Genomic DNA, 16321 nt, shown 5'->3' on the forward strand with positions numbered 1-16321 from the left:
CATTTACTATCTATTGGTGACAGTCCATAGCACCCTTAGGAGAAAAAAACTATAAGCCATAACTAAGTGCAAGCCATTCTTTTTAAAGAAGCACATGCTCAGGTCATTTAAAAGTCCCCTATAGGGCCAAGTCTTCAGTTCTTTCTTCATAGTCCATACTTGTCTTAAAGGAGTAGGGGAGGTTGAGAGGCTCGGGATAGGTGTCATATCATGCCTCAAAAATTGTTGTTATAAGTGTAATTTTTCAAGCCATACAGTACTTAGAGGTATCTCAATGCTTGGTCTTTCTTATCTAGTTGAGTGGAAGATCGGGCAGGAGAAAACAGGCAGAATGAAACTAAATCAGCAGTGAGCTGGTACCCTAACAACATCTACCTCAGGACAGGCGCCAAGCATAATTTACCCGGTGCGCAGCATCAGATTTGTGCGGGCCTAGTCAGGGCTTCCCTGGTGGCTCAGCCAGTGAAGAAGCCGCCTGCAGCGCTGGAGACCCAGGTTCAGTCCCTCCCTGGGTCAGGAAGGTCTGCCACGCCAGTACTCTTGCCTGGAGAATTCCATGGACAGAGGAGCCTGATGGGCTACAGTCCACGGGGTCACAGAGTTGGACACAGCTGAGCAATCGAACATACCAGTTGCCTTAAACTTTGAAAATGTGTATTTACAAAAAGAAGAGCTGGCATTAAGTCAGAATAGCTGAATATGCCATTCTTTTATAATCAGATGAACTGCTATGGAATCATAATAGCTTTCCAGCATTCAGCTAGGGACAGAATGGATAAAGATGATTCATAATCCACAAGAAATCTTGCCTTCAAATTGTTAGGTACATACAGTTTACAGAACACAGATTTTCTCAAGTTAGCATTACTGTAGTTTTCAGAGGGTTTATATATAATATATTCCCATATGAAAAGTTTTTAATTAAAATTTTAGTTCTTTGCTATAATTTAAAAATAGTTTAAAATCTATAGATTTTCCTCAGGTGGAAGTGGTTCTCCAGGTATATTTAGCTGGTTTAAATATTTCTGTCTGGGCAAGCCACAAGACTTTGTTCAGCCACTGATATCTTCTGAAATGCTCTTACTCTGTGTTATTCAGTGTCATTAACCACATCCCATTCTTTTCCCACCCTTTCTTGGAATAGGACACTAACTCTTTAACAATCCATCATCTAAAGCCAGATTTTGTGGGTCAGATTAAGCCACAGGTAATAATGCGCAAGAAAAAGAAAAGTTGGGATAGAGTAGAATTAGCAATAAAAAGTAGCATTTCTTTTTTTCAGTGACTACAATCCTGTTGATAGTTTTTCTCGTGACCTAAATATAAGGCACCAGTTTGCTAACTGAATTGATCATATTCTAGATTGAAAAGTAGTAATCATTTGATTTATGAGTTGATTCTTGGGTCAGATTCTGTAATTTGCCTTTCTCCCATCTGGCTTATCTAAACTTTTATTTAAGGGCTAAACTGCCGAAATAATTTCAAAATACTCAATACCAGAAATCTAAGATGTTTAATTGTCTCTCTGGTTTTCAAGCTCCTTCGTTGAAGTCCATTTTCACCCTTTGAGGAAAGTGATGTATTATAGCTAAGAATTGTACTTTTGGGTTTCATCTGATAAAAAGAATAACTGAACTGTTGATGGATATCAGATAAAGTTAGCAGGGTAAATGGTTAATAAGTGCTATCAAGGATAAATTAATTTTGAACTCTTTGTATTAGCTCTGCCAGAATTAGATCATTATATGTGAGCTTTATGAAGCATTACTAACCTTATTGAACATGTGTATGGAAAGCCCCCACATGCACTCAAGTCAGGTTTGAGTTTCATACTGACTTAGCAGTATGGAGATTCTCAAGGCATCATGTCAAAAAAGGAATCTGAATCCACACAGGGTTTTCTAACATCCCCGTGGCCCATTACTGGAGGGAAAAAAGGTAGACTTAAAGGCCTTAGACATCAATCATCTAGTTACTGGTGAATCTACTCTGTTTCTGAATCTTCAAGGAGCACAGACTCTGGGCAATTAGAGATGAAGAGTCTGAAACTTCATCATGATCATCCACTTCCTCCTTTCCCGTGACTAATAGACATTCATTCCTCCATCCAGTGTTGACATTTTCTTTCTGTTTCTCTCATCAAGATCATGAGTTGCCCTCTCCTCTAAGCAGAGCAAGCACAGCTCAGAACCCACTTGCCAGCCCTGCCTGCTCTCTCACTTGCTCTCACTTGCTCTGCGTGCACATAACCCATATGGCATCTTACATTGACTCTCATGTATGGACTGTGCCCTTACCAGTGAAGGGGATACAGTCTGGACTCTCTGCCAGAAGGCTTTGGCTTGTCTTGAGAACCTCTGGTGTTGCTTAAGCCTCTTGATATTGAGATATTGAAAGAGAGAACAAGAATATAAGAACAAATTCCCAGAACTGCCTTAGGAAGCCCATGACAAGAATAAATGAAAGGCTATCTTGGATGAAACAGGCAGATTACAGCTATAAACTTACCTGTTGGATTCATTGACTTTTGATCATTCCAAAGCTCCTGAAGCTAATATTGGAGCTCCTTAACTGTTTGAAGAGAAAGCCTACAAGAGAAGTTCAGAAAGCTTTTTGGAAGAGGTTTTCTTGGTGTACTTGTCTTGTCAGTCATGAATAGGTTTCCTGAATCCTCTCAGCTTGCAACAGAGATTTGCACAATTCTGTACCCAGTAAAAATTAGTCTTATTATTGATTGTTCCCTCTCACCAGAATGGAAAGATGATTTGTTAATATGTTACCTCTTTAGTTCTGAGGAAGACAGAGATTACCGTATTGGATTAGGTTAGTGGGTCTAAACCCTGGCTATACACCATCAAAATCCTCAGTGAGTTGGATTTCTTATTTATACTCGCCCAGGCCTCACCCCCAACCCATGGAACCACCTGTGCAATCTAGAAGCTCACACACATCCTGGTGGAAGATGCACGAGGGTGGACATCCCGTTACCAAATAGTGTTGTAAGTGCTCTAGGAGGCCCAGGCTTCTGCTTTTGTGCAGGCCACTTTCATTTGCTGAACATCCCCTGGGTACTTGGTTCTGTATATATGATTTCACATTTTAACATCATTGTGTACAATGTGGTGTTTTTTTTTTTTGATTGATCCTATTCCAGATTGAAAAGTAGTAGTCATTTGATTTATCAGAGTTGACTCTTAGGTCAAATTCTTTAATTTATTTTCTCCCATCTGGCTTATCTAAACTTTAAGGGCTAAAGTGCTAAAATAATTTCAGAATACTTCTAAATTTGTTTTTGTTTTTACTTTCAAGTTGCTTTTGTGATTATCTTATTTAATTTTCAAAATAATTCCAGGAAGTAGAAAGACAACCACATTGCCACCAACTCTTAAGGACATTGATATAAGGCACGGTGACTTGTCCCAGTAAAGTGGAGCCAAATCAGGTATTCTGACCAGGCTTTCTGGTGCTTAGACTGATGGGTGCTGTTGTCACCACCAGGCAGCTTTGCATCTTTCTGGCACATTCACTTCCCTGCCTGCCACCCTGGAGACACTGATTGAAACCCATACCTTAACTGCCCAGATTAAACTGCTTGACTGTGTTATTGTCACTCCTGTGTGTATGGCGTGTGGTGTGTGTGTATATGTGAGTCCCTCTTGCAGATAAGGAAACCACAGTGAGGTTAAACTATCTGACAAGAGTCCCACGCTGGCTAGTGGCAGAGTTGACACTTAAAACTCAGGACTCCCAGCCTCAAAGCGTATCCATTTGACAGTTTACCAGTCCCCCAAGAGTTCTGCATGGTTACTGAGGCTCTGTCTCTCACACATTTGAGCAAAGCTAGCATGAATCCATGTACCCATGAATCCTGTCAGCACTTCTTTTTTTTACTGTCATGAAATTCTTAATTTGTCTGAAACCCATTTCCTCCATTTTTACTACTCAAAATTTTTTATTTAAAAAAGTAAAACTATTGGCTTGGTAAAAAAAAAAAAAAATACATGTTCATTTCTAACAAATGTCATCATTACAGAAAAATAGAGAAAGATAAAAATAATTCTAGAATTCCACTGAATTGTTGAATAGTTATTTTTGGACAATAACAGCAGTAAAAACCTCTTCTACCACTCATTCTCATTGTACAAATATACAAAGCTGTACAGAATTTCACACTTCGAAGTATTGTGTAGATTCAAGTACTGATTTTCTCAATAGTCCCTCAAGGTCTAAAAGAAAAGAGTGTATCTTTATAAGTGGTAAGCGGTTTGCCCAAGTGCAGAGGTTTAGTTATTCATAGATTGTTATTGACAGAGCTCAGACTATGTAATGGGGGTTTGGACTTAATTATGCATTGCTCTGTATCCTTAGTGGCCTGTACATAAGCTGCTTATTAAGAAAGGGAGAGTGAATGCAAGCTTTGCATAATATTCAGAGAAATACTGAATCAGGAATTTCAAAAGTGAAGTTTAGTCAGTTTTTTCCTTCTAATATGAAGTATATTTTTCACTGAATTGTTTTCAACCCTTCCTTAAGCTTATACCACAGAGTTTGCTGTGACCACTTCTGTTGCTGTGCTGTGTCTTGGCGCTTTACAAGGGAGGAAAAGAAGGGGATAAAGGAGTAGTCTGACTTGAACCAGTAGAGCAGTTCCTGGAACCTGATAAAATTTATTTGGAATTGATGACTTGTGTTTTCAACCTCTGTAAAAGACTTCCCTTGGAGCAGAATGAAGACAGTCATCTTTGAACCTCCTCACTCATGGCCCCTAATGCTGTGTGATGGGGCACTGCCCTAGGCATGGTGAAAGATGGCTGAGGGTGAATAAGGCATGGGTCTTGTCCTGGAAGAAGCTTAAAATCCAATGGGAGCAAGTGATAAATGCATAAATGATTACTTAAATTTCCAGTGAATCTAGTATGTACTTGGAGAGCTGCAGAGAAGCATCCTAAAAGTTGCACTAAACAAAAGCATTTTTATCTCCTTTAAAAATGCAACTTAAAACTTCCTAAATAAACCACCAAAGAGACACTGCCTCTAAGTACAAGAGGCATACACCCAGTCTTTAGTTTCAAATTGAAATCTCGACAAGGACTTGCTTATACCCTTGAGCAAACTATTTAATTTTTTTAATTCCTTGATTTCTAAATTTATTTCTAAATAAAATGGCAGTGCAACCTAATGTAAATGTCAGAGAAATCCATATTTACAAGATGCTCTGGGGTCTGAAAGGTGCTGCCAAGGTTTTACAGCAGTTAAGATGGTTAATGTCCAGAGCAGACCCCACAAGCCTACATGGCCCTTCTTCAGTAGCAGATTCCTACAGATTAGCAATGAGAGCCAGATTTCCTCCAAGAGGAAAAAGACTGCTCCTATCGTGAGAAAGATTTGTTAAGACATATTTTTAGTACATTTTCCCAAGTTCTTATCAAGTAGGGCCCCGAGATAAGAACTGTTAAGTATTTAGGTGTAAGCCAAAGGTTGAGAATAGGAAACATTTAAATCTTTAAGAACTCGAGTCCAACAAAAATGCTGGCTAGCAGTCTGACCTAGGTAAAATAAACCTTATATCCAAGTTTCCCAGAAAAATGGTTTATTTCTGGGAAAGTTCCAGGCCTCCATGTTTTTGTCTTTTCTCATTTTATCCACAGGAAAGGTGTGCTGAATCTTCTGATAATTATCCATTGTCAAAAGTTCTATATTTCTATATCCCTGCTTCTGTACAGAATGTCTAGAAAAGACCAGAACTCAAAATTGTTTAATCACTTTTTAAAATTTTGAATAGGTCTCTGCCTTCCCCCAATTTGTTAACTAAATAGCCCCCAAAGAAATATCCTGAGAGATACTCAAACAAATGTTCAGAATAAAATAAATGAAAAGAAGTTTCAAGCCATTTTTGCCAAACATGGACTCATATTTTAAAACGATCAGTCTCCTGAGTGTGGCCGGGGGAATGTACTGTATACTTGAAGACTTTGAGAACTTGGCCCTCTTTCTAGACTACTCATCTCTCCGATCACTCAGGTCATTTCCCAATTTCAGCCACTCTCCATTGTTCCAAATTATAATTTTCATCCTGAACCCACCCTTAAATTACTTCAAAAACTTCCCTGCGTTCTATTCAACTTTTTGAACCTTCCCTTTAACTTCTTGTATTTTCTGTGTGAACACCGGTATTTCTGAGTATCTTTTCTTTCCAGCTTACCCCTTCTACCGTTCTCAGTCAGTCAGTCAGTCAGTTCAGTCGCTCAGTTGTGTCCAACTCTTTGCGAGCCCATGAATCGCAGCATGCCAGGCCTCCCTGTCCATCACAAACTCCCGGAGTTTACTCAAATTCATGCCCATCAAGTCAGTGATGCAATCCAGCCATCTCATCCTCTGTTGTCCCCTTCTCCTCCTGCCCCCAATCCCTCCCAGCATCAGGGTCTTTTCCAACGAGTCAACTCTTCACATGAGGTGGCCAAAGTATTGGAGTTTCAGCTTCAACATCAGTCCTTCCAATGAACACCCAGGACTGATCTCCTTTAGGATGGGCTGGTTGGATCTCCTTGCAGTCCAAGGGACTCTCAAGAGTCTTCTCCAACACCACAGTTCAAAAGCATCAACTTTTCAGTGCTCAGCTTTCTTCACAGTCCTGCTCTCACATCCATACATGACCAGTGGAAAAACAATAGCCTTGATTAGATGTACCTTTGTTGGCATAGTAATGTATCTGCTTTTTAATATGCTACCTAGATTGGTCATAACTTTCCTTCCAAGCAGTAAGCGTCTTTTAATTTCATGGCTCTGTAGCCACTGATTTTGTCTTTGTTCATTCCTATTTATTTGATTTGTTCTCTCCTTAGCACTCTTCCTTTACTCCTGGCCCAAGAGTGGAGCGAGCAAGAGATTTCTTGATTAACAACATCTGAAATCACGAAGTGTGAGAGACAGATTGTGCCACAGAACATCCTGTCTTGCTCCTCATTTGATGGCCAAGTTCAGAGGCATGTGATAGATGAGGACAGAGCCTGGATAAACCCAAGTCTCCCTTCCCTCCCGTTCTCCCTCATCCACAGCATCTCCTTAGAATACCCAGGTCCACTCAGGTTGGAAATGGAAGCCCTCATCTTTCACCTCAAGTTTCTTATCCAGCCTAGGACTTTCTTTCCCCTCCCATTTCAAGCATGTACCTTGGCAAGGACCTCCTTTCCCTGTTGATCTCTGTTAATAAGCTTAACTGGCAAATGAAACAGGACATTGGTCTCTTCTATCAAAGATACTGTTTGGTGATGCTGAGGGTCTTTTGGCCAGTAATGAACAACCCTCCCATACTGAAGCTGCCTATCTTCTATCCATCTAAGTCCATTATAATGTTGCCTCCTGGAATCTGCCTTCAATCTGTTGGTCTTATCCCTGCACTTCATCCCTGCTAATATTTTGATTTTGTTGTGATGTGAGTTTCAGGGAGACCAAGGGTGGATGTGTAGGATCTGTGTATTTATTTAAGCGTAAATACATCATGTTCTAGACTGAGGCGGAAGTCAGGTGTTTTGTCTTTTCTCCCCTTTCTGTTTTCAGCAATGGTGGTACCCAGCCCTCAGAAATTTAGGGCGGGGTAAGGTTTGGGCCAAAAGTAGTAGTGTTTGTTTGTTTAGTTCATAAGGATTTATTAAGTGCCTGACCTATACATAGCTGTCTGCTAAGTGAGAATTATATTAATAAAGTAGAAATCACAAAGTCTGACTAAAAGAGCATTCAAAATATTTATATCAAGAATAATAAGCATAATTTTTAATAGTATATGAAATACTTATAAAATGCAGTTGCTTGTTCTATTTCCTCAGCAGTCCTATAGAAAGTATTTTCTGCATTTTATTGATAAGGACATAAAGCTAGGAGAGATTCTGTCCCAGCTCTGAAAGCCAGAGAAACAAGTGGATAGAGGCTTAGCCCCATGCCCAGCCCTCTTGTCCAGACCTGTTTCTGGCTTGAAATCTGGGTGCCCTACCTGCCTCCTGTGTGCTTTCATCCCCTGCATTAGGCTACCTATCGGATAACTGGCTTTTTGAACTTTGGTTTCTGTCTTGCCCTTCACTCCAGACTCCACATAATACCTGGGATGGGCCTCACAGTAGGTGAGCACTTCTGTATTTCTGTTCCCCAGTGTACCTAGTTTTATGCATTAATATATCTGAGATTGGGATGCATGTTATAATTGCCAATGAGGTTCATGTCTTTCTGAGAGTTTGCCTCTGCCAGTCACTAGGCATTGCCAAACTGAGACCAAGCATGATAGTCTCTGCCTGAGGGTGTTTAGACCAAACTGGCGGTGGGAATTCAGGATATAAGCCTGCCCAGGTATGGGCTTGTGGTTCAAGTCCTTGGGAAGGTCCCACGCAGTTCCAGGTTCTCATTGCCATCTCTTTCTGTGTGGCAGGCTTACTTCTCTGTGGCTTTTTGGTGCCCCAGCTTCATGTAGGACTCCTCTGTCTGTTCAGTTCCCCACTTATGTGCTTTTGATTTCTCAGTGGTACATAAAATACTGTCCATTTTGTGATGGTTACCTCTCAGATTTAATGAAATGTAGCCTTATGCGGCGAGAGCAACTCTGGGTGACTGTTGATGTTGCCTTGCTTAACATCTTTTTTACTTCAGAGGAATTAAATGGGTGTTCCTTGCTTCCCATCCCCAAGGTGAGGCTTGCTCACCTGCTCAGACAAAATCCTGAACGTATGACCATTCACTCTCCCTTCCCCCAGCCTTCCTGGCAGCTGCCTAACTTGGTTGCACACATGCAACAGAAATACAATGTTAATAAATATTTCTACATGTAATAGAGACACAAGCCATAAAAATAGTCATTTGCCATCTGCTCAGATGAGTTGCTAGGAAAAGCAATGACATTTTATGATTCAGTAACTTAACTATCCTTGTGGCTCCTGTAAGGCACATCATAGACAAACAGATTATAAATATCCAGACACATGTCTTGAGAGAAAATGCATTGGTCTCTGAAGCAAATATAAATAACAAATACTGAATCTTCTTTCTGCTAGTGAAGGTCCAGAACAACACTACTGAATTCTCACTAGAGAAACAGTGTTTCAGAGTTGCAGTTTACAGTCCAAATGTGAGAGAACTGGGCTCAGGAACTTCCAAGGCTTATACTGGGGGAGAGAAAAGTGCAGTAAACAGCAGAAAATAATAATAGTTTATTTGCTTCATACCCTTTATGTGTCAGACCCTGTTCTAGGCACTGTGCATATATATTAGCTCATCTCTTAGTGGAACATGAGTGCTCATTTTAAGAAGAAAGGGGGTAATGATAGGAATAAAGGTAATTAATTGAAAGCAAAGATGAGTTTTCCATGGAACGTCAACAAAGGGAAAAGAGAGGCTACAGAAAACTTGGTCAAGACCTGATTGTTGTCTTAACAAAAAGGCAGGGTCACACCCCCCAGAGCAATGGAAATAAAAGCAAAAATAAACAAATGGGAGCTAACTAAACTCAAAAGCTTTTGTACAAGAAGGAAACTATAAGCAAGGTGAAAAGACAGCCTTCAGAATGGGAGAAAATAGTAGCAAATGAAGCAATTGACAAAGAATTAATCTCAAAAACATACAAGCAGCTCATGCAGCTCAATACCAGAAAAATAAACGACCCAATCAAAAAATGGGCCAAAGAACTAAACAGAGATTTCTCCAAAGAAGACATACAGATGGCTAACAAACATCACTCATTATAAGAGAAGTGCAAATCAAAACCACAATGAGGTACCATCTCATGCTGGTCAGAATGGCTGCTATTGAAAACTCTACAAACAAATGCTGGAGAGGATGCAGAGAAAAGGGAACCCTTTTACACTGTTGGTGGGAATGCAGACTAGTACAGCCACTATGGAGAACAGTGTGGAGATTCCTTAAAAAATCTGGAAATGGAACTGCCATATGACCTAGCAATCCCACTGCTGGGCATACACACTGAGGAAACCAGAACTGAAAGAGACACGTGCACCCCACTGTCCACTGCAGCACTGTTTGCAATAGCGAGGACATGGAAGCAACCTAGATGTCCATCGGCAGACAAATGGAGAAGAAAGCTGTGGTACATATACACAATGGAAAATGACTCAGCTATTAAAAAGAACATATTTGAATCAGTTCTAATGAGGTGGGTGAAACTGGAGCCTATTCTACAGAGCGAAGTAAGTCAGAAAGAAAAACACCAATACAGTATATTAACGCATATATATGGAATTTAGAAAGATGGTAACAATGACCCTATATACAAGATAGCAAAAGAGACACAAATACAAAGAACAGACTTTTGGACTCTGTGGGAGAAGGTGAGGGTGGAATGATTTGAGAGAATAGCATTAAAACGTGTATATTACCATATGTGAAATAGATTACCCATCCAGGTTCGATGCATGAGACAGGACGCTCAGGGCCGGTGCACTGGGATGACCCTGAGGGATGGGATGGGGAAGGAGGTGGGAAGGGAGTTCAGGATGGGGAACACATGTACACCTGTGGCTGATTCATGTCAATATATGGCAAAAACCACTACAATATTGTAAAGAAATTAGCCTCCAATTAAAATAAATAAATAAATTTTGGGAAAAAAAGGCAGGGTCAGCATGTAACTGGTTGATGGGAACAGCTGCCTTGGTACAAGCAGTTCTAGGAGGATATGTATCTGCTGTTGCTGTTTCTGTTCAGTGTTAGCATGTTTGCCTCCCACCCACCCACAGATATTTTCTTATTCCTTTGCTTTTGAGACAGAAGACTTGAAATCACAACTTGAGTTAAAAACTGGTTAAATATACAGGGCAGTTTATGCCCAGCAAACAGAATTATCTATGAAAGTTATGCTGTTCACACTTCAGGATGGAACAACTACTAAGACTCTATCCTTGCTCTCACGTTCCTCTTCCACTCACCAAGTCATTTTCCTCATGTCAGCCAGATTAGCAGTTCCTGAAACCAACCCAAACCTGTGGCTTTGGAGCTCAGATGACTTTCAGTGACTCCCACTGCTTTCAAATAAAATCCAAACTCCTTAGCTTGGCATCAGTTCAGTTCAGTTGCTCAGTCATGTCCGACTCTTTGCAACCCCATGGACTACAGCACGCCAGACCTCCCTGTCCATTGCCAACTCCTGGAGTTTATCCAAACTCATGTCCATTGAGTCGGTGACACCATCCAACGATCTCATCCTCTGTCATCCCCTTCTCCTCCTGCCTGCAATCTTTCCCAGCATCAGGGTCTTTTCAAATGACTCAACTCTTCGTATCAGGTGGCCAAAGTATTGGAGGTTCTGCTTCAACATCAGTCCTTCCAATGAACACCCAGGACTGATCTCCTTTAGGATTGATTGGTTGGATCTCCTTGCAGTCCAGGGGACTCTAAAGAGTCTTCTCCAACACCACAGTTCAAAAGCATCATTTCTTCGGTGTTCAGCTTTCTTCACAGTCCAACTCTCACATCCATACATGACTACTGGAAAAACCATAGCCTTGACTAGACGGACCTTTGTTGACAAAGTAATATCTCTGCTTTTTAATATGCTATGTAGGTTGGTCATAACTTTCCTTCCAAGGAGTAAGTGTCTTTTAATTTCATGGCTGCAATCACCGTCTGCAGTGATTTTGGAGCCCAAAAATATAAAGTCAGCCACTGTTTCTACTGTTTCTCCATCTATTTGCCACAAAGTGATGGGAACGGATGCCATGATCTTAGTTTTCTGAATGTTGATGTTTAAGCCAACTTTTTCACTCTCCTCTTTCACTTTCATCATGAGGCCCTTTAGTTCTTCTTCACTTTCTGCCATAAGGGTGCTGTCATCTGCATATCTGAGGTTATTGATATTTCTCCTGGCAATCTTGATTCCAGCTTGTGCTCCCTCCAGCCCAGCGTTTCTCATGATGTACTCTGCATATAAGTTAAATAAGCAGGGTGACAATATAGAGCCTTGATGTGCTCCTTTTCCTATTTGGAACCAGTCTGTTGTTTCATGTCCAGTTCTAATTGTTGCTTCCCGACCTGCATACAGTTTCTCAGGAGGCAGGTCAGGTGGTCTGGTATTCGCATCTCTTTCAGAATTTTCCACAGTTTATTGTGATCCTCACAGCTTAGCATACAAAGCCCTTAGTCATCTCCAGCCCTTGCATATTTCTTTGTGACCCCTTGTACTATACAGTCCATAGAATTCTCCAGGCAAGAATACTGGAGTGGGTAGCCTTTCCCTTCTCCAGGGGATCTTCCCAACCCAGGGATCAAGGCCAGATCTCCCGCATTACAGGCCGATTCCTAATCAGTTGAGCCAGATTGGAAGCCCTGCATATTTACTTTCCCACAACTCCCTCATACATACCCCTTTGGAATCTTCCTGCCTTTGCATCTGCTATATGTCTTCTTTGAAGACTACACATCCTCCCCTTCAGGGCCAACAACTTACTCATCTTTAAAATTCCTTTCGAGAGTAATGTCCTCTGATAACCCTTCCCCACATCCCAGTTTGGGTAATCTGCCATCCCTTTGTGTTTCTCTACATCTCAGCTCATGTTAATAGGATCAGTATTTAACATACAGTTAAATTACAGTATGTTGTAATAACTTCCTTCCATTACTCTGTGTTCTGTGAGTTCAAGGCCAATATCATTGATCCCTGCCTCCCTAGGACCAGCACCTTAGTAGTCACCTAATAAAGATTTGAATGAAAAGGAGGGGCACGTGACCCTCAGTTTAGGATGACTGGTCAGTCATTGGTCAGATCTTACAAAATGGCATCAAACTTCTATTGAAGTCAGATTTCATGTTTTCCTTTACCATCAGATATCAGCAGCCAGATTTTCTTGGCCAGAAATGTTGCTGAAATTCCATACCATAGCACTTTGATCTCTGGGATGATGTATCCACAGCATGTGATTATTTGTCTAGATAATTGTGCTTTCCCTTGAGGTTCTAAGAGAAGTTAAAAGAATCAATGGCTTGGTAATTGTACTGTTAATCTTAAAAGGAAAGTTGAATGGAAAATATTTTAAAACTGGCTAAAGAAGATAATTACTAGGAGAAGATAATTACTTATTATATATACTGTAACTGGTGCAGATGGAGGTTTCTTTCAAAATAAAGCAGTTTATCATTTTTGTTTTTTTAATAACTTCTACTTTCAGATACAAGTGTAGCAACCGTCAGGGCATAGAGCACAGCCTTCCTTTCAAATGGGACTTTTCATAATTCTGTATCTACACATTGTCTGTGTGTGAAGGGACTGGGGGACGTTTCCTTTCTTATAAGCTGCATTGAGGGTTTAACTTAGAATTGATTACCACAGGGAAGTTGTCTCAGCCCCTCATTAAAGGATATAATGAAGTATTTTAGCAAAGCAAATAAGACAAGAAAAAACAGACTTTTCTCTCCACATGTTATGAGTTTCTGTTCCATTTTCTAACCAATCTTGGCTTTTTTTACTCAGTTGCTTTTTCTGTCCCATAAGGAAATAAATAAAGAATGAAAGATTTATGGGTATTAATAAAATAATAATACTTGTTATACTTTTTCCTGCCATTCAGGTTAGTACCAGCAGTGCCACTCCTAATTAATAAATTCTCTTTGCCCATCTTGCAAATTGGTCTGCAAACCTGGTCTGCTGCTGCTGCTTCTAAGTCACTTCAGTCGTGTCCAACTCTGTGTGACCCCATAGATGGCAGCCCACCAGGCTCCCCCGTCCCTGGGATTCTCCAGGCAAGAACACTGGAGTGGGTTGCCACTTCCTTCTCCAGTGCATGAAAGTGAAAAGTGAAAGTAAAGTTGCTCATGTCCAACTCTTAGCGATCCCGTGGAGCCTACCAGGCTCCTCTGTCCATGGGATTTTCCAGGCAAGAGTACTGGAGTGGGGTGCCATTGCCTTCTCCGGAACCTGGTCTGGGGACCCCCAAAAGTTCATTCCAGCTCATTTTTCTAGTGCTCATGTTGGAATATGTTTTAAGTGTGAGTAACAACCCAAGAAAACCCCAAATCGAATTGCCTTATACAATAAGAAAATTTTATCTTTTTCATAACTTAAGTCCAGAGAGCAGCTTTTGAGGTTGATTCAGTAGCCAAATGATACCAGAAGCCCAGGCTGTTAATGTCGTTTCACTCTGTTATTCACCGTCTGCTGGTTCATCCTCTGCTTAGTGGCAGAATGGCTGCAGAAGTGCTGAGCACCACATCCAGACCAGCACTGTGTATTTCCTTTAGGATTGAGGAAACTTTTCTCAGACTTTTTCTAGAGAATGTCTCCTTAAAGCCCTCTGGCCAGAATTGAGTCTCATGTCCTTTCCCAAACCAGTCCCTGCCAAGGTGAATGATGCTACTACGGTAACCAACCTAGATAGAACAGATGGGGAGAGCCAGTCATCAGGACTACAGGCCTTCCGTATTGCTCACTATATAGCCCCCTCCCCAACCCCACCCCTAGATATCTTGGCCTCCCATGGTGACCGTTACAAAGCCTGTGCCTGACTGTCAGTAAACCTGCTCTCTTTCTCTCCATACTCTAGGTATCCCCTTCTCCCAGGTCCTCTGCTCCATGGAACTTTCCTTGCCCACTCTCTGCTCTGATCATTTGGCACCTTTGTGAGGGTCACATCTCTCTGATGAGATTCTGAGGTCCTTGGGCATGTCTGCTCTTCTCTTTGTTTCCTAGTGTACTTTTCAGAGAACCAGAGATCCTGAATTTATTTGTGCCTACCCTTTCCCCAAACTATTAAGACCAGTATAACCCATAGAAGGAAATGTTGTTACATTTTATTGATAATAAGCCCCTTTGAGACCCGTGTTAGTTCATTCAGTCGTGCCCAACTCTTTGCGACCACTTGAACTGCAGCCCACCAGGCTCCTCTGTCCATGGGATTTTCCAGGTAAGGATACTGGAGTGGTTTGCCATTTCCTTCTCCAGGGGATCTTCCCCACCCAGGGATCGAACCTGGGTTTCCTGCACTACAGGCAGGTTCTTTACCAACTGAGCTACCAGGGAAGCCCTGGTCCTTAAAATAGAATATTCATCCCTTCTATTATTAGAAAGTAAGAACAATAAAAAGTAAAAATAGCAATCACAATTTATTAATATTCTCTCTTCATCCATTCACTCACGTTCCTTTTTAGCCCTTTTATAAGGGATCATAAACTCAGTTTCTGCATGGTGTGTGCTCAGTCACTCAGTCGTGTTTGACTCTTTGTGACCCCATGAACTATAGCCTGCTAGGCTCCTCTGTCCATGGGATTTCCCAGTCAGGAATACTGAAGTAGGTTGCCATTTCCTTCTCCAGGAGATCTTCCTGACCCAGGAATCACACTCATGTCTTCTGTGTCTCCTGCATTGGCAGCCAGATTCTTTACCACTGAACCACCTATGCGTGGTACATAGAGGCTTTAGATGTTCTTAGTTTGACTGTTTTTCTAATCCTCTCAGACAGTGATTCTTTCTTCATTGTCTTGGGTTGGCCAAAAATTAATTCTGGTTCTCCATACCTTCTTAATGGAAAAACCCAAATGAACATTTTGGCCACCCCAATACATCAGAATTATTGAAGGAGCTTTTTTAGAATGTGCACATTCAAGTGTCATGCTTAAGTGTCAGTTGGTCTGGAATAGAGCCCAGTCTGTTTTCATAAAATGAGATTTAGAAGTTTCCCAGGAGACAGTGAGGAATTGCTCTTAGATGTCCATACACCAAATCCTTGGTGATTATTATCAGAATAATTTCAGACTTCTCAGTGTTCTTGTACCAGATAGTTTGGCATGTCTTCTTGTTTCTCATTATTTGCTCATCTAACCATGCAAGCTAGGTGCTTGTTTCTGTTTGTTTAGTATCCACCTTCCCTCTTTCCTTTCCTCACCTGGGTCATAAGCATCTCATTTCCCTTCTGTTCCACGTCATTCTGGGCAGTAATGAAGACTGGAGCTCAGTTGTTTTCTATCAAGAGAGTATAGTTTTTCCCAGATCCTGAGCATTGCTTGTCAGCTTCATATTCTGTAAGCCCTCATGGAATGCCCACTGTTTTATATCCTAGCTTATATAGCAGCAGTCACTGTTGGGAAAACTGAAATTGAGGATCCAGGGGTTCTTATCAAGACTAGTGATTAAGGTATGAGTAGAGCAGTCGCTGAGGGCAAGCTAATTTAGCTGCGTGTTCTCCGTCATCGGTGGTAGACTAAGACAGTGCTCATCCAGGAAGTGTGCTGCTGTGGTTCTTTTCCACTGACACTGTAATTATCTGAGGCTTTTCATCAGCTTCTAAAACATCTGAATACTTTGATGACATTATCATAGACTCTTGCGGTTCCAGGGATT

The 16321-nt window shown here is 41.1% G+C and overlaps 1 protein-coding gene and 1 non-coding gene across 3 annotated transcripts in view; one reads left to right on the forward strand and one right to left on the reverse strand.

The window, feature by feature from the left end:
• Nucleotides 1-16321, forward strand: part of KANK1 (KN motif and ankyrin repeat domains 1) — a 213963-nt gene that overhangs the window by 102794 nt on the left and 94848 nt on the right. The window lies entirely within an intron of this gene.
• Nucleotides 14933-15004, reverse strand: TRNAY-GUA (transfer RNA tyrosine (anticodon GUA)). Its single transcript has one exon. It is a non-coding gene; the product is annotated as a tRNA-Tyr (tRNA).

Source organism: Odocoileus virginianus, chromosome 18 (assembly GCF_023699985.2).
Source record: "Odocoileus virginianus isolate 20LAN1187 ecotype Illinois chromosome 18, Ovbor_1.2, whole genome shotgun sequence".
In the NCBI taxonomy this organism is placed as follows: Eukaryota; Metazoa; Chordata; class Mammalia; order Artiodactyla; family Cervidae; genus Odocoileus; species Odocoileus virginianus.